The sequence below is a fragment of the Andrena cerasifolii genome, unplaced genomic scaffold (assembly GCF_050908995.1).
Source record: "Andrena cerasifolii isolate SP2316 unplaced genomic scaffold, iyAndCera1_principal scaffold2008, whole genome shotgun sequence".
Taxonomy (NCBI): Eukaryota; Metazoa; Arthropoda; class Insecta; order Hymenoptera; family Andrenidae; genus Andrena; species Andrena cerasifolii.
In genome coordinates, this window is record NW_027486900.1 from 1 (window position 1) to 19,192 (window position 19,192).

General features: G+C 21.2%; 2 long non-coding RNA genes across 2 annotated transcripts; both read left to right on the top strand.

Annotated features, from left to right (window-relative positions):
* The first annotated feature begins 1,251 nt into the window (after nt 1–1,251).
* On the top strand, nt 1,252–2,821 carry LOC143378278 (uncharacterized). The gene is made up of 2 exons (XR_013088064.1): nt 1,252–1,375; nt 1,885–2,821. It is a non-coding gene; the product is annotated as an uncharacterized LOC143378278 (long non-coding RNA).
* Nucleotides 2,822–3,402: 581 nt separating this feature from the next.
* Nucleotides 3,403–18,014, top strand: LOC143378277 (uncharacterized). The gene is made up of 5 exons (XR_013088063.1): nt 3,403–3,672; nt 6,166–9,283; nt 11,994–13,464; nt 14,770–16,231; nt 17,817–18,014. It is a non-coding gene; the product is annotated as an uncharacterized LOC143378277 (long non-coding RNA).
* The last annotated feature ends 1,178 nt before the right edge of the window (nt 18,015–19,192 follow it).

Genomic DNA, 19,192 nt, shown 5'->3' on the forward strand with positions numbered 1-19,192 from the left:
ACAGAAAAATAGGTAAATAAACTAGAGAAAAATAGGTGTATCAATAGAGAAAAATAGCTAAATAAATCAAAGAAAAAAAGGTAAATAAAAAATAGGTAAATAAACAGAGAAAAAGTAGGTAAATAAAATAGAGAAAAAATAGGTAAATAACTAGAGAAAAATAGGTAAATAAATAGAGAAAACAAAAGAGGTAAATAAATAGAGAAAAATAGGGAAATATATAGAGAAAAAATAGGTAAGTAAATAGAGAAAAAAGAGGTAATTAAATAGAGATAAATAGATAAATAAATAGAGAAAACAAAAGAGGTAAAAAAATAGAGAAAAAAATAGGTAAATTATCTAGAGAAAGATAGGTGTATAAATATAGATGAATAGCTAAATAAATCAAAGAAAAAAAGGTAAATAAAAAAATAGGTAAATAAATTAGAGGAAAAAATTGGTAAATAAACAGAGAAAACAAAAGAAGTAAATAAATAGAGAAAACAAAAGAGGTAAAAAATAGAGAAAAAAATAGGTAAATTATCTACAGAAAAAATAGGTGTATAAATATAGATAAATAGGTAAATAAACCAAACAAAAAAGGTAAATAAAAAAATAGGTAAATAAATTAGAGGAAAAAATTGGTAAATAAACAGAGAAAAAATACGTAAATAAATGAGAGAGAAAAATAGGTAAATATATAGAGAAAAAATAGGTAAATAAATAGAGAAAAAGAGGTAAATAAATAGAGAAAAATAGGTAAATAAATAGATAAAGAAATAGGTAAATAAAATAGAGAAAAAAATAGGCAAATAAATAGATAAAAATAGGTAAATAAACTAGAGAAAAATAGGTGTATCAATAGAGAAAAATAGCTAAATAAATCAAGGAAACAAGGTAAATAAAAAAATAGGTACATAAATTAGAGGAAAAAATAGGTAACTAAACAGAGAAAAAGTAGGTAAATAAATGAGAGAAAGAAATAGGTAAATAACTACAGAACAAACAGATAAATAAATAGAGAAAACTAGGTAAATATATTAGAGAAAAAAATAGGCAAATAAATAGAGAAAAAATAGGTAAATTATCTTGAGAAAAAATAGGTAAATAAATTAGAGAAAAAAATAGATAAATAAATAGAGAAAAAATAGGTGAATAAATACAGAAAAATAGGTAAATAAACTAGAGAAAAATAGGTGTATCAATAGAGAAAAATAGCTAAATAAATCAAAGAAAAAAAGGTAAATAAAAAATAGGTAAATAAACAGAGAAAAAGTAGGTAAATAAAATAGAGAAAAAATAGGTAAATAACTAGAGAAAAATAGGTAAATAAATAGAGAAAACAAAAGAGGTAAATAAATAGAGAAAAATAGGGAAATATATAGAGAAAAAATAGGTAAGTAAATAGAGAAAAAAGAGGTAATTAAATAGAGATAAATAGATAAATAAATAGAGAAAACAAAAGAGGTAAAAAAATAGAGAAAAAAATAGGTAAATTATCTAGAGAAAGATAGGTGTATAAATATAGATGAATAGCTAAATAAATCAAAGAAAAAAAGGTAAATAAAAAAATAGGTAAATAAATTATAGGAAAAAATGGGTAAATAAACAGTGAAAAAATAGGTAATGAAGTAGAGGAAACAAAGGAGGTTAGTAAATACTGAAAAAGAGGTAAATAACTAGAGAAAAATAGGTAAATAAATGGAGAAAACAAAAGAGGTAAATAAATAGATAAAAAATAGGGAATTATATAGAGAAAAAATAGGTAAGTAAATAGAGAAAAAAGAGGTAAATAAATAGAGAAAAATAGGTAAATAAATAGATAAAAAAATAGGTAAATGAAATAGAGAAAAAAATAGGCAAATAAATAGAGAAAAATAGGTAAATTATCTAGAGAAAAAATAGGTAAATAAATAGAGAAAATAGGTAAATAAACCAAACAAAAAAAGGTAAATAATAAATAGGTAAATAAATTAGAGGAAAAAATTGGTAAATAAACAGAGAAAACAAAAGAGGTAAAAAAATAGAGAAAAAAATAGGTAAATTATCTAGAGAAAAAATAGGTGTATAAATATAGATAAATAGGTAAATAAACCAAACAAAAAAAGTAAATAAAAAAATAGGTAAATAAATTAGAGGAAAAAATTGGTAAATAAACAGAGAAAAAATAGGTAAATAAATAGAGAAAACAAAAGAGGTAAAAAAATAGAGAAAAAAATAGGTAAATTATCTAGAGAAAAAATAGGTGTATAAATATAGATAAATAGGTAAATAAACCAAACAAAAAAAGGTAAATAAAAAAATAGGTAAATAAACTAGAGGAAAAAATTGGTAAAAAAACAGAGAAAAATACGTAAATAAATGAGAGAGAAAATAGGTAAATATATAGAGAAAAAATAGGTAAATAAATAGAGAAAAAGAGGTAAATAAACAGAGAAAAAGTAGGTAAATAAAATAGAGAAAAAATAGGTAAATAAAGAGAGAAAAAATAGGTAAATTATCTAGAGAAAAAATTGGTGTATAAATATAGATAAATAGCTAAATAAATAAAAAAAAAGGTAAATAAAAAATAGGTAAATAAATTATAGGAAAAAATGGGTAAATAAACAGTGAAAAATAGGTAATGAAGTAGAGGAAACAAAGGAGGTTAGTAAATACTGAAAAAGAGGTAAATAACTAGAGAAAAATAGGTAAATAAATAGAGAAAACAAAAGAGGTAAATAAATGGAGAAAACAAAAGAGGTAAATAAATAGAGAAAAAATAGGTAAATATATAGAGAAAAAATAGGTAAATAAATAGAGAAAAAAGAGGTAAATAAATAGAGAAAAATAGGTAAATAAATAGAGAAAACAAAAGAGGTAAAAAAATAGAGAAAAGATAGGTAAATTATCTAGAGAAAAAATAGGTGTATAAATATAGATAAATAGCTAAATATATCAAAGAAAAAAAGGTAAATAAAAAATAGGTAAATAAACTAGAGAAAAAAATACGTAAATTAATTACAGGAAAAAATAGGTAAATAAACAGAGAAAAAATGTTAGTAAATACTGAAAAAGAGGTAAATAACTAGAGAAAAATAGGTAAATAAATGGAGAAAACAAAAGAGGTAAATAAATAGATAAAAAATAGGGAATTATATAGAGAAAAAATAGGTAAGTAAATAGAGAAAAAAGAGGTAAATAAATAGAGAAAAACAGGTAAATAAATAGATAAAAAATAGGTAAATGAAATAGAGAAAAAAATAGGCAAATAAATAGAGAAAAATAGGTAAATTATCTAGAGAAAAAATAAGTAAATAAATAGAGAAAATAGGTAAATAAACCAAACAAAAAAAGGTAAATAATAAATAGGTAAATAAATTAGAGGAAAAAATTGGTAAATAAACAGAGAAAACAAAAGAGGTAAAAAAATAGAGAAAAAAATAGGTAAATTATCTAGAGAAAAAATAGGTGTATAAATATAGATAAATAGGTAAATAAACCGAACAAAGAAAGTAAATAAAAAAATAGGTAAATAAATTAGAGGAAAAAATTGGTAAATAAACAGAGAAAAAATAGGTAAATAAATAGAGAAAACAAAAGAGGTAAAAAAATAGAGAAAAAAATAGGTAAATTATCTTGAGAAAAAATAGGTGTATAAATATAGATAAATAGGTAAATAAACCAAACAAAAAAAGGTAAATAAAAAAATAGGTAAATAAACTAGAGGAAAAAATTGGTAAAAAACAGAGAAAAATACGTAAATAAATGAGAGAGAAAATAGGTAAATATATAGAGAAAAAATAGGTAAATAAATAGAGAAAAAGAGGTAAATAAACAGAGAAAAAGTAGGTAAATAAAATAGAGAAAAAATAGGTAAATAAAGAGAGAAAAAATAGGTAAATTATCTAGAGAAAAAATTGGTGTATAAATATAGATAAATAGCTAAATAAATAAATAAAAAGGTAAATAAAAAATAGGTAAATAAATTATAGGAAAAAATGGGTAAATAAACAGTGAAAAATAGGTAATGAAGTAGAGGAAACAAAGGAGGTTAGTAAATACTGAAAAAGAGGTAAATAACTAGAGAAAAATAGGTAAATAAATAGAGAAAACAAAAGAGGTAAATAAATGGAGAAAACAAAAGAGGTAAATAAATAGAGAAAAAATAGGTAAATATATAGAGAAAAAATAGGTAAATAAATAGAGAAAAAAGAGGTAAATAAATAGAGAAAAATAGGTAAATAAATAGAGAAAACAAAAGAGGTAAAAAAATAGAGAAAAGATAGGTAAATTATCTAGAGAAAAAATAGGTGTATAAATATAGATAAATAGCTAAATATATCAAAGAAAAAAAGGTAAATAAAAAATAGGTAAATAAACTAGAGAAAAAAATACGTAAATTAATTACAGGAAAAAATAGGTAAATAAACAGAGAAAAAATTGGTAAATAAATTAGAGACAAAAATAGATAAAGAAATAGTGAAGAATAGGTAATGAAGTAGAGAATACAAAGGAGGTAAATAAATACAGAAAATAGGTAAATATATAGAGAAAACTAGGTAAATATATTAGAGAAAAAAATAGGCAAATAAATAGAGAAAAAATAGGTAAATTATCTTGAGAAAAAATAGGTAAATAAATTAGAGAAAAAAATAGATAAATAAATAGAGAAAAAATAGGTGAATAAATACAGAAAAATAGGTAAATAAACTAGAGAAAAATAGGTGTATCAATAGAGAAAAATAGCTAAATAAATCAAAGAAAAAAAGGTAAATAAAAAATAGGTAAATAAACAGAGAAAAAGTAGGTAAATAAAATAGAGAAAAAATAGGTAAATAACTAGAGATAAATAGGTAAATAAATAGAGAAAACGAAAGAGGTAAATAAATAGAGAAAAATAGGGAAATATATAGAGAAAAAATAGGTAAGTAAATAGAGAAAAAAGAGGTAATTAAATAGAGATAAATAGATAAATAAATAGAGAAAACAAAAGAGGTAAAAAAATAGAGAAAAAAATAGGTAAATTATCTAGAGAAAGATAGGTGTATAAATATAGATGAATAGCTAAATAAATCAAGGAAACAAGGTAAATAAAAAAATAGGTACATAAATTAGAGGAAAAAATAGGTAACTAAACAGAGAAAAAGTAGGTAAATAAATGAGAGAAAGAAATAGGTAAATAACTACAGAACAAACAGATAAATAAATAGAGAAAACTAGGTAAATATATTAGAGAAAAAAATAGGCAAATAAATAGAGAAAAAATAGGTAAATTATCTTGAGAAAAAATAGGTAAATAAATTAGAGAAAAAAATAGATAAATAAATAGAGAAAAAATAGGTGAATAAATACAGAAAAATAGGTAAATAAACTAGAGAAAAATAGGTGTATCAATAGAGAAAAATAGCTAAATAAATCAAAGAAAAAAAGGTAAATAAAAAATAGGTAAATAAACAGAGAAAAAGTAGGTAAATAAAATAGAGAAAAAATAGGTAAATAACTAGAGATAAATAGGTAAATAAATAGAGAAAACGAAAGAGGTAAATAAATAGAGAAAAATAGGGAAATATATAGAGAAAAAATAGGTAAGTAAATAGAGAAAAAAGAGGTAATTAAATAGAGATAAATAGATAAATAAATAGAGAAAACAAAAGAGGTAAAAAAATAGAGAAAAAAATAGGTAAATTATCTAGAGAAAGATAGGTGTATAAATATAGATGAATAGCTAAATAAATCAAGGAAACAAGGTAAATAAAAAAATAGGTACATAAATTAGAGGAAAAAATAGGTAACTAAACAGAGAAAAAGTAGGTAAATAAATGAGAGAAAGAAATAGGTAAATAACTACAGAACAAACAGATAAATAAATAGAGAAAAAGTAGGTGAATAGCTAGATAAAAAAATAGGTAAATAAAATAGAGAAAAAATAGGCAAATAAATAGGCAAAAATAGGTAAATAAACTAGAGAAAAAATAGGTAAATAAATTAGAGAAAAAATAGATAAATAAATAGAGAAAAAATAGGTGAATAAATAGAGAAAAATAGGTAAATAAATTAGAGGAAAAAACAGATAAATAAATTACAGGAAAAAATAGGTAAATAAACAGAGAAATAATTGGTAAATAAATTAGAGAAAAATAGGTGTATAAATAGAGAAAAATAGCTAAATAAATCAAGGAAAAAAAGGTAAATAAAAAAAAATAGGTAAATAAATTAGAGGAAAAAATAGGTAACTAAACAGAAAAAATAGGCAAATAAATTAGAGAAAAAAATAAATAAAGAAATAGTGAAAAATAGGTAATGAAGTAGAGAATACAAAGGAGGTAAATAAAAACAGAAAATAGGTAAATACATAGAGAAAAATAGGTAAATAATTTAGAGAAAAAATAGGCAAATAGATAGAGAAAAATAGGTAATGAAGTAGAGAAAACAAAGTAGGTAAATAAATACAGAAAACGGAGGTAAATAAATTAGAGGAAAAATAGGTAACTAAACAGAGAAAAAATAGGTAAATAAATGAGAGAAAGAAATAGGTAAATAACTAGAGAAAAAATAGATAAATAAATAGAGAAAAAGTAGGTAAATTATCTAGAGAAAGAATAGGTAAATAAATAGAGAAAGAATAGGTGTATAAATAGAAAAAAATAGCTAAATAAATGAAAGAAAAAAGGTAAATAAAAAAATAGGTAAATGAATTAGAGGAAAAAATAGGTAAATAAACAGAAAAATAGGTAAATAAAGAGAGAAAAAATAGGTAAATTATCTAGAGAAAAAATTGGTGTATAAATATAGATAAATAGCTAAATAAATAAAAAAAGGTAAATAAAAAATAGGTAAATAAATTATAGGAAATAATGGGTAAATAAACAGTGAAAAAATAGGTAATGAAGTAGAGGAAACAAAGGAGGTTAGTAAATACTGAGAAAGAGGTAAATAAACAGAGAAAAAGTAGGTAAATAAAATAGAGAAAAAATAGGTAAATAAAGAGAGAAAAAATAGGTAAATTATCTAGAGAAAAAATTGGTGTATAAATATAGATAAATAGCTAAATAAATAAAAAAAAGGTAAATAAAAAATAGGTAAATAAATTATAGGAAAAAATGGGTAAATAAACAGTGAAAAATAGGTAATGAAGTAGAGGAAACAAAGGAGGTTAGTAAATACTGAAAAAGAGGTAAATAACTAGAGAAAAATAGGTAAATAAATAGAGAAAACAAAAGAGGTAAATAAATGGAGAAAACAAAAGAGGTAAATAAATAGAGAAAAAATAGGTAAATATATAGAGAAAAAATAGGTAAATAAATAGAGAAAAAAGAGGTAAATAAATAGAGAAAAATAGGTAAATAAATAGAGAAAACAAAAGAGGTAAAAAAATAGAGAAAAGATAGGTAAATTATCTAGAGAAAAAATAGGTGTATAAATATAGATAAATAGCTAAATATATCAAACAAAAAAAGGTAAATAAAAAATAGGTAAATAAACTAGAGAAAAAAATACGTAAATTAATTACAGGAAAAAATAGGTAAATAAACAGAGAAAAAATTGGTAAATAAATTAGAGACAAAAATAGATAAAGAAATAGTGAAGAATAGGTAATGAAGTAGAGAATACAAAGGAGGTAAATAAATACAGAAAATAGGTAAATATATAGAGAAAACTAGGTAAATATATTAGAGAAAAAATAGGTAAATTATCTTGAGAAAAAATAGGTAAATAAATTAGAGAAAAAAATAGATAAATAAATAGAGAAAAAATAGGTGAATAAATACAGAAAAATAGGTAAATAAACTAGAGAAAAATAGGTGTATCAATAGAGAAAAATAGCTAAATAAATCAAAGAAAAAAAGGTAAATAAAAAATAGGTAAATAAACAGAGAAAAAGTAGGTAAATAAAATAGAGAAAAAATAGGTAAATAACTAGAGAAAAATAGGTAAATAAATAGAGAAAACAAAAGAGGTAAATAAATAGAGAAAAATAGGGAAATATATAGAGAAAAAATAGGTAAGTAAATAGAGAAAAAAGAGGTAATTAAATAGAGATAAATAGATAAATAAATAGAGAAAACAAAAGAGGTAAAAAAATAGAGAAAAAAATAGGTAAATTATCTAGAGAAAGATAGGTGTATAAATATAGATGAATAGCTAAATAAATCAAAGAAAAAAAGGTAAATAAAAAAATAGGTAAATAAATTAGAGGAAAAAATTGGTAAATAAACAGAGAAAACAAAAGAAGTAAATAAATAGAGAAAACAAAAGAGGTAAAAAATAGAGAAAAAAATAGGTAAATTATCTACAGAAAAAATAGGTGTATAAATATAGATAAATAGGTAAATAAACCAAACAAAAAAGGTAAATAAAAAAATAGGTAAATAAATTAGAGGAAAAAATTGGTAAATAAACAGAGAAAAAATACGTAAATAAATGAGAGAGAAAAATAGGTAAATATATAGAGAAAAAATAGGTAAATAAATAGAGAAAAAGAGGTAAATAAATAGAGAAAAATAGGTAAATAAATAGATAAAGAAATAGGTAAATAAAATAGAGAAAAAAATAGGCAAATAAATACATAAAAATAGGTAAATAAACTAGAGAAAAATAGGTGTATCAATAGAGAAAAATAGCTAAATAAATCAAGGAAACAAGGTAAATAAAAAAATAGGTACATAAATTAGAGGAAAAAATAGGTAACTAAACAGAGAAAAAGTAGGTAAATAAATGAGAGAAAGAAATAGGTAAATAACTACAGAACAAACAGATAAATAAATAGAGAAAACTAGGTAAATATATTAGAGAAAAAAATAGGCAAATAAATAGAGAAAAAATAGGTAAATTATCTTGAGAAAAAATAGGTAAATAAATTAGAGAAAAAAATAGATAAATAAATAGAGAAAAAATAGGTGAATAAATACAGAAAAATAGGTAAATAAACTAGAGAAAAATAGGTGTATCAATAGAGAAAAATAGCTAAATAAATCAAAGAAAAAAAGGTAAATAAAAAATAGGTAAATAAACAGAGAAAAAGTAGGTAAATAAAATAGAGAAAAAATAGGTAAATAACTAGAGAAAAATAGGTAAATAAATAGAGAAAACAAAAGAGGTAAATAAATAGAGAAAAATAGGGAAATATATAGAGAAAAAATAGGTAAGTAAATAGAGAAAAAAGAGGTAATTAAATAGAGATAAATAGATAAATAAATAGAGAAAACAAAAGAGGTAAAAAAATAGAGAAAAAAATAGGTAAATTATCTAGAGAAAAAATAGGTGTATAAATATAGATAAATAGGTAAATAAACCAAACAAAAAAAGGTAAATAAAAAAATAGGTAAATAAACTAGAGGAAAAAATTGGTAAAAAACAGAGAAAAATACGTAAATAAATGAGAGAGAAAATAGGTAAATATATAGAGAAAAAATAGGTAAATAAATAGAGAAAAAGAGGTAAATAAACAGAGAAAAAGTAGGTAAATAAAATAGAGAAAAAATAGGTAAATAAAGAGAGAAAAAATAGGTAAATTATCTAGAGAAAAAATTGGTGTATAAATATAGATAAATAGCTAAATAAATAAAAAAAAGGTAAATAAAAAATAGGTAAATAAATTATAGGAAAAAATGGGTAAATAAACAGTGAAAAATAGGTAATGAAGTAGAGGAAACAAAGGAGGTTAGTAAATACTGAAAAAGAGGTAAATAACTAGAGAAAAATAGGTAAATAAATAGAGAAAACAAAAGAGGTAAATAAATGGAGAAAACAAAAGAGGTAAATAAATAGAGAAAAAATAGGTAAATATATAGAGAAAAAATAGGTAAATAAATAGAGAAAAAAGAGGTAAATAAATAGAGAAAAATAGGTAAATAAATAGAGAAAACAAAAGAGGTAAAAAAATAGAGAAAAGATAGGTAAATTATCTAGAGAAAAAATAGGTGTATAAATATTGATAAATAGCTAAATATATCAAAGAAAAAAAGGTAAATAAAAAATAGGTAAATAAACTAGAGAAAAAAATACGTAAATTAATTACAGGAAAAATAGGTAAATAAACAGAGAAAAAATTGGTAAATAAATTAGAGACAAAAATAGATAAAGAAATAGTGAAGAATAGGTAATGAAGTAGAGAATACAAAGGAGGTAAATAAATACAGAAAATAGGTAAATATATAGAGAAAACTAGGTAAATATATTAGAGAAAAAAATAGGCAAATAAATAGAGAAAAAATAGGTAAATTATCTTGAGAAAAATAGGTAAATAAATTAGAGAAAAAAATAGATAAATAAATAGAGAAAAAATAGGTGAATAAATACAGAAAAATAGGTAAATAAACTAGAGAAAAATAGGTGTATCAATAGAGAAAAATAGCTAAATAAATCAAAGAAAAAAAGGTAAATAAAAAATAGGTAAATAAACAGAGAAAAAGTAGGTAAATAAAATAGAGAAAAAATAGGTAAATAACTAGAGAAAAATAGGTAAATAAATAGAGAAAACAAAAGAGGTAAATAAATAGAGAAAAATAGGGAAATATATAGAGAAAAAATAGGTAAGTAAATAGAGAAAAAAGAGGTAATTAAATAGAGATAAATAGATAAATAAATAGAGAAAACAAAAGAGGTAAAAAATAGAGAAAAAAATAGGTAAATTATCTAGAGAAAGATAGGTGTATAAATATAGATGAATAGCTAAATAAATCAAGGAAACAAGGTAAATAAAAAAATAGGTACATAAATTAGAGGAAAAAATAGGTAACTAAACAGAGAAAAGTAGGTAAATAAATGAGAGAAAGAAATAGGTAAATAACTACAGAACAAACAGATAAATAAATAGAGAAAAAGTAGGTGAATAGCTAGATAAAAAAATAGGTAAATAAAATAGAGAAAAAATAGGCAAATAAATAGGCAAAAATAGGTAAATAAACTAGAGAAAAAATAGGTAAATAAATTAGAGAAAAATAGATAAATAAATAGAGAAAAAATAGGTGAATAAATAGAGAAAAATAGGTAAATAAATTAGAGGAAAAAACAGATAAATAAATTACAGGAAAAAATAGGTAAATAAACAGAGAAATAATTGGTAAATAAATTAGAGAAAAATAGGTGTATAAATAGAGAAAAATAGCTAAATAAATCAAGGAAAAAAAGGTAAATAAAAAAAATAGGTAAATAAATTAGAGGAAAAAATAGGTAACTAAACAGAAAAAATAGGCAAATAAATTAGAGAAAAAAATAAATAAAGAAATAGTGAAAAATAGGTAATGAAGTAGAGAATACAAAGGAGGTAAATAAAAACAGAAAATAGGTAAATACATAGAGAAAAATAGGTAAATAATTTAGAGAAAAAATAGGCAAATAGATAGAGAAAAATAGGTAATGAAGTAGAGAAAACAATGTAGGTAAATAAATACAGAAAACGGAGGTAAATAAATTAGAGGAAAAATAGGTAACTAAACAGAGAAAAAATAGGTAAATAAATGAGAGAAAGAAATAGGTAAATAACTAGAGAAAAAATAGATAAATAAATAGAGAAAAAGTATGTAAATTATCTAGAGAAAGAATAGGTAAATAAATAGAGAAAAAATAGGTGTATAAATAGAAAAAAATAGCTAAATAAATGAAAGAAAAAAGGTAAATAAAAAAATAGGTAAATGAATTAGAGGAAAAAACAGGTAAATAAACAGAAAAATAGGTAAATAAAGAGAGAAAAAATAGGTAAATTATCTAGAGAAAAAATTGGTGTATAAATATAGATAAATAGATAAATAAATAAAAAAAGGTAAATAAAAAATAGGTAAATAAATTATAGGAAAAAATGGGTAAATAAACAGTGAAAAAATAGGTAATGAAGTAGAGGAAACAAAGGAGGTTAGTAAATACTGAAAAAGAGGTAAATAACTAGAGAAAATAGGTAAATAAATGGAGAAAACAAAAGAGGTAAATAAATAGATAAAAAATAGGGAAATATATAGAGAAAAATAGGTAAGTAAATAGAGAAAAAAGAGGTAAATAAATAGAGAAAAATAGGTAAATAAATAGATAAAAAATAGGTAAATAAATTAGAGGAAAAAATTGGTAAATAAACAGAGAAAACAAAAGAGGTAAATAAATAGAGAAAACAAAAGAGGTAAAAAATAGAGAAAAAAATAGGTAAATTATCTACAGAAAAAATAGGTGTATAAATATAGATAAATAGGTAAATAAACCAAACAAAAAAAGGTAAATAAAAAATAGGTAAATAAATTAGAGGAAAAATTGGTAAATAAACAGAGAAAAATACGTAAATAAATGAGAGAGAAAAATAGGTAAATATATAGAGAAAAAATAGGTAAATAAATAGAGAAAAAGAGGTAAATAAATAGAGAAAAATAGGTAAATAAATAGATAATGAAATAGGTAAATAAAATAGAGAAAAAAATAGGCAAATAAATAGATAAAAATAGGTAAATAAACTAGAGAAAAAGAGGTGTATCAATAGAGAAAAATAGCTAAATAAATCAAGGAAACAAGGTAAATAAAAAATAGGTAAATAAATTAGACGAAAAAATAGGTAACTAAACAGAGAAAAAGTAGGTAAATAAATGAGAGAAAGAAATAGGTAAATAACTACAGAACAAATAGATAAATAAATAGAGAAAAAGTAGGTGAATAGCTAGATAAAAAAATAGGTAAATAAAATAGAGAAAAAAATAGGCAAATAAATAGGCAAAAATAGGTAAATAAACTAGAGAAAAAATAGGTAAATAAATTAGAGAAAAAAATAGATAAATAAATAGAGAAAAAATAGGTAAATAAATAGAGAAAAATAGGTAAATAAATTAGAGGAAAAAACAGATAAATAAATTACAGGAAAAAATAGGTAAATAAACAGAGAAATAATTGGTAAATAAATTAGAGAAAAATAGGTGTATAAATAGAGAAAAATAGCTAAATAAATCAAGGAAAAAAGGTAAATAAAGAAATAGGTAAATAAATTAGAGGAAAAAATAGGTAACTAAACAGAAAAAAATAGGCAAATAAATTAGAGAAAAAAAAATAAAGAAATAGTGAAAAATAGGTAATGAAGTAGAGAATACAAGGAGGTAAATAAAAACAGAAAATAGGTAAATACATAGAGAAAAATAGGTAAATAATTTAGAGAAAAAATAGGCAAATAGATAGAGAAAAATAGGTAATGAAGTAGAGAAAACAAAGTAGGTAAATAAATACAGAAAACGGAGGTAAATAAATTAGAGGAAAAATAGGTAACTAAACAGAGAAAAAATAGGTAAATAAATGAGAGAAAGAAATAGGTAAATAACTAGAGAAAAAATAGATAAATAAATAGAGAAAAAGTAGGTAAATTATCTAGAGAAAAAATTGGTGTATAAATATAGATAAATAGCTAAATAAATAAAAAAATAGGTAAATAAATTATAGGAGAAAATGGGTAAATAAACAGTGAAAAATAGGTAATGAAGTAGAGGAAACAAAGGAGGTAAATAAATACTGAAAAAGAGGTAAATAACTAGAGAAAAATAGGTAAATAAATTAGAGGAAAAAATAGGTAAATAAACAGAAAAATAGGTAAATAATTTGGAGAAAAATGTAGGTAAATAACTAGAGAAAAATAGGTAAATAAAAAGAGAAAAAATAGGTAACTAAACAGAGAAAATATAGGTAAATAAATGAGAGAAAGAAATAGGTAAATAACTAGAGAAAAAATAGATAAATAAATAGAGAAAAAGTAGGTAAATAAATAGATAAAAAATAGGTAAATAAAATAGAGAAAAAATAGGCAAATAAATAGATAAAGATAGGTAAATAAACTAGAGAAAAAATAGGTAAATAAATTAGAGAAAAAAATAGATAAATAAATAGAGAAAAATAGGTGAATAAATAGAGAAAAATAGGTAAATAAACTAGAGAAAAAATAGGTGTATAAATAGAGAAAAAAACCTAAATAAATGAAAGAAAAAAGGTAAATAAAAAAATAGGTAAATAAAATAGAGAAAAAATAGGCAAATAAACAGATAAAATAGGTACATAAACTAGAGAAAAAATAGGTAAATAAATTAGAGAAAAAATAGATACATAAATAGAGAAAAAATAAGTGAATAAATAGAGAAAAATAGGTAAATAAACTGGAGAAAAAATAGGTGTATAAATAGAGAAAAAGTAGGTAAATAAAATAGAGAAAAAATAGGTGTATAAATAGAGAGAAATGGCTAAATAAATGAAAGAAAACAGGTAAATAAAATAGAGAAAAAATAGGTGTATAAATAGAGAAAAATAGCTAAATAAATGAAAGAAAAAAGGTAAATAAAAAAATAGGTAAATGAATTAGAGGAAAAAATAGGTAAATAAACAGAAAAATAGGTAAATAAAGAGAGAAAAAATAGGTAAATTATCTGGAGAAAAATTGGTGTATAAATATAGATAAATAGCTAAATAAATAAAAAAAAGGTAAATAAAAAATAGGTAAATAAATTATAGGAAAAAATGGGTAAATAAACAGTGAAAAAATAGGTAATGAAGTAGAGGAAACAAAGGAGGTTAGTAAATACTGAAAAAGAGGTAAATAACTAGAGAAAAATAGGTAAATAAATGGAGAAAACAAAAGAGGTAAATTAATAGAGAAAAAATAGGTGAATAAATAGAGAAAAATAGGTAAATAAACTAGAGAAAAATAGGTGTATCAATAGAGAAAAATAGGTAAATAAATCAAGGGAAAAAGGTAAATAAAAAATAGGTAAATAAACAGAGAAAAAGTAGGTAAATAAAATAGAGAAAAAATAGGTAAATAACTAGAGATAAATAGGTAAATAAATAGAGAAAACGAAAGAGGTAAATAAATAGAGAAAAATAGGGAAATATATAGAGAAAAAATAGGTAAGTAAATAGAGAAAAAAGAGGTAATTAAATAGAGATAAATAGATAAATAAATAGAGAAAACAAAAGAGGTAAAAAAATAGAGAAAAAAATAGGTAAATTATCTAGAGAAAGATAGGTGTATAAATATAGATGAATAGCTAAATAAATCAAGGAAACAAGGTAAATAAAAAAATAGGTACATAAATTAGAGGAAAAAATAGGTAACTAAACAGAGAAAAAGTAGGTAAATAAATGAGAGAAAGAAATAGGTAAATAACTACAGAACAAACAGATAAATAAATAGAGAAAACTAGGTAAATATATTAGAGAAAAAAATAGGCAAATAAATAGAGAAAAATAGGTAAATTATCTTGAGAAAAAATAGGTAAATAAATTAGAGAAAAAAATAGATAAATAAATAGAGAAAAAATAGGTGAATAAATACAGAAAAATAGGTAAATAAACTAGAGAAAAATAGGTGTATCAATAGAGAAAATAGCTAAATAAATCAAAGAAAAAAAGGTAAATAAAAAATAGGTAAATAAACAGAGAAAAAGTAGGTAAATAAAATAGAGAAAAAATAGGTAAATAACTAGAGATAAATAGGTAAATAAATAGAGAAAACGAAAGAGGTAAATAAATAGAGAAAAATAGGGAAATATATAGAGAAAAAATAGGTAAGTAAATAGAGAAAAAAGAGGTAATTAAATAGAGATAAATAGATAAATAAATAGAGAAAACAAAAGAGGTAAAAAAATAGAGAAAAAAATAGGTAAATTATCTAGAGAAAGATAGGTGTATAAATATAGATGAATAGCTAAATAAATCAAGGAAACAAGGTAAATAAAAAAATAGGTACATAAATTAGAGGAAAAAATAGGTAACTAAACAGAGAAAAAGTAGGTAAATAAATGAGAGAAAGAAATAGGTAAATAACTACAGAACAAACAGATAAATAAATAGAGAAAAAGTAGGTGAATAGCTAGATAAAAAAATAGGTAAATAAAATAGAGAAAAAATAGGCAAATAAATAGGCAAAAATAGGTAAATAAACTAGAGAAAAAATAGGTAAATAAATTAGAGAAAAAATAGATAAATAAATAGAGAAAAAATAGGTGAATAAATAGAGAAAAATAGGTAAATAAATTAGAGGAAAAAACAGATAAATAAATTACAGGAAAAAATAGGTAAATAAACAGAGAAATAATTGGTAAATAAATTAGAGAAAAATAGGTGTATAAATAGAGAAAAATAGCTAAATAAATCAAGGAAAAAAAGGTAAATAAAAAAAATAGGTAAATAAATTAGAGGAAAAAATAGGTAACTAAACAGAAAAAATAGGCAAATAAATTAGAGAAAAAAATAAATAAAGAAATAGTGAAAAATAGGTAATGAAGTAGAGAATACAAAGGAGGTAAATAAAAACAGAAAATAGGTAAATACATAGAGAAAAATAGGTAAATAATTTAGAGAAAAAATAGGCAAATAGATAGAGAAAAATAGGTAATGAAGTAGAGAAAACAAAGTAGGTAAATAAATACAGAAAACGGAGGTAAATAAATTAGAGGAAAAATAGGTAACTAAACAGAGAAAAAATAGGTAAATAAATGAGAGAAAGAAATAGGTAAATAACTAGGAGAAAAAATAGATAAATAAATAGAGAAAAAGTAGGTAAATTATCTAGAGAAAGAATAGGTAAATAAATAGAGAAAGAATAGGTGTATAAATAGAAAAAAATAGCTAAATAAATGAAAGAAAAAAGGTAAATAAAAAATAGGTAAATGAATTAGAGGAAAAAATAGGTAAATAAACAGAAAAATAGGTAAATAAAGAGAGAAAAAATAGGTAAATTATCTAGAGAAAAAATTGGTGTATAAATATAGATAAATAGCTAAATAAATAAAAAAAGGTAAATAAAAAATAGGTAAATAAATTATAGGAAATAATGGGTAAATAAACAGTGAAAAAATAGGTAATGAAGTAGAGGAAACAAAGGAGGTTAGTAAATACTGAGAAAGAGGTAAATAAACAGAGAAAAAGTAGGTAAATAAAATAGAGAAAAAATAGGTAAATAAAGAGAGAAAAAATAGGTAAATTATCTAGAGAAAAAATTGGTGTATAAATATAGATAAATAGCTAAATAAATAAAAAAAGGTAAATAAAAAATAGGTAAATAAATTATAGGAAAAAATGGGTAAATAAACAGTGAAAAATAGGTAATGAAGTAGAGGAAACAAAGGAGGTTAGTAAATACTGAAAAAGAGGTAAATAACTAGAGAAAAATAGGTAAATAAATAGAGAAAACAAAAGAGGTAAATAAATGGAGAAAACAAAAGAGGTAAATAAATAGAGAAAAAATAGGTAAATATATAGAGAAAAAATAGGTAAATAAATAGAGAAAAAAGAGGTAAATAAATAGAGAAAAATAGGTAAATAAATAGAGAAAACAAAAGAGGTAAAAAAATAGAGAAAAGATAGGTAAATTATCTAGAGAAAAAATAGGTGTATAAATATAGATAAATAGCTAAATATATCAAACAAAAAAAGGTAAATAAAAAATAGGTAAATAAACTAGAGAAAAAAATACGTAAATTAATTACAGGAAAAAATAGGTAAATAAACAGAGAAAAAATTGGTAAATAAATTAGAGACAAAAATAGATAAAGAAATAGTGAAGAATAGGTAATGAAGTAGAGAATACAAAGGAGGTAAATAAATACAGAAAATAGGTAAATATATAGAGAAAACTAGGTAAATATATTAGAGAAAAAATAGGTAAATTATCTTGAGAAAAATAGGTAAATAAATTAGAGAAAAAAATAGATAAATAAATAGAGAAAAAATAGGTGAATAAATACAGAAAAATAGGTAAATAAACTAGAGAAAAATAGGTGTATCAATAGAGAAAAATAGCTAAATAAATCAAAGAAAAAAAGGTAAATAAAAAATAGGTAAATAAACAGAGAAAAAGTAGGTAAATAAAATAGAGAAAAAATAGGTAAATAACTAGAGAAAAATAGGTAAATAAATAGAGAAAACAAAAGAGGTAAATAAATAGAGAAAAATAGGGAAATATATAGAGAAAAAATAGGTAAGTAAATAGAGAAAAAAGAGGTAATTAAATAGAGATAAATAGATAAATAAATAGAGAAAACAAAAGAGGTAAAAAAATAGAGAAAAAAATAGGTAAATTATCTAGAGAAAGATAGGTGTATAAATATAGATGAATAGCTAAATAAATCAAAGAAAAAAAGGTAAATAAAAAAATAGGTAAATAAATTAGAGGAAAAAATTGGTAAATAAACAGAGAAAACAAAAGAAGTAAATAAATAGAGAAAACAAAAGAGGTAAAAATAGAGAAAAAAATAGGTAAATTATCTACAGAAAAAATAGGTGTATAAATATAGATAAATAGGTAAATAAACCAAACAAAAAAGGTAAATAAAAAAATAGGTAAATAAATTAGAGGAAAAAATTGGTAAATAAACAGAGAAAAAATACGTAAATAAATGAGAGAGAAAAATAGGTAAATATATAGAGAAAAAATAGGTAAATAAATAGAGAAAAAGAGGTAAATAAATAGAGAAAAATAGGTAAATAAATAGATAAAGAAATAGGTAAATAAAATAGAGAAAAAAATAGGCAAATAAATACATAAAAATAGGTAAATAAACTAGAGAAAAATAGGTGTATCAATAGAGAAAAATAGCTAAATAAATCAAGGAAACAAGGTAAATAAAAAAATAGGTACATAAATTAGAGGAAAAAATAGGTAACTAAACAGAGAAAAAGTAGGTAAATAAATGAGAGAAAGAAATAGGTAAATAACTACAGAACAAACAGATAAATAAATAGAGAAAACTAGGTAAATATATTAGAGAAAAAAATAGGCAAATAAATAGAGAAAAAATAGGTAAATTATCTTGAGAAAAAATAGGTAAATAAATTAGAGAAAAAAATAGATAAATAAATAGAGAAAAAATAGGTGAATAAATACAGAAAAATAGGTAAATAAACTAGAGAAAAATAGGTGTATCAATAGAGAAAAATAGCTAAATAAATCAAAGAAAAAAGGTAAATAAAAAATAGGTAAATAAACAGAGAAAAAGTAGGTAAATAAAATAGAGAAAAAATAGGTAAATAACTAGAGAAAAATAGGTAAATAAATAGAGAAAACAAAAGAGGTAAATAAATAGAGAAAAATAGGGAAATATATAGAGAAAAAATAGGTAAGTAAATAGAGAAAAAAGAGGTAATTAAATAGAGATAAATAGATAAATAAATAGAGAAAACAAAAGAGGTAAAAAAATAGAGAAAAAAATAGGTAAATTATCTAGAGAAAAAATAGGTGTATAAATATAGATAAATAGGTAAATAAACCAAACAAAAAAAGGTA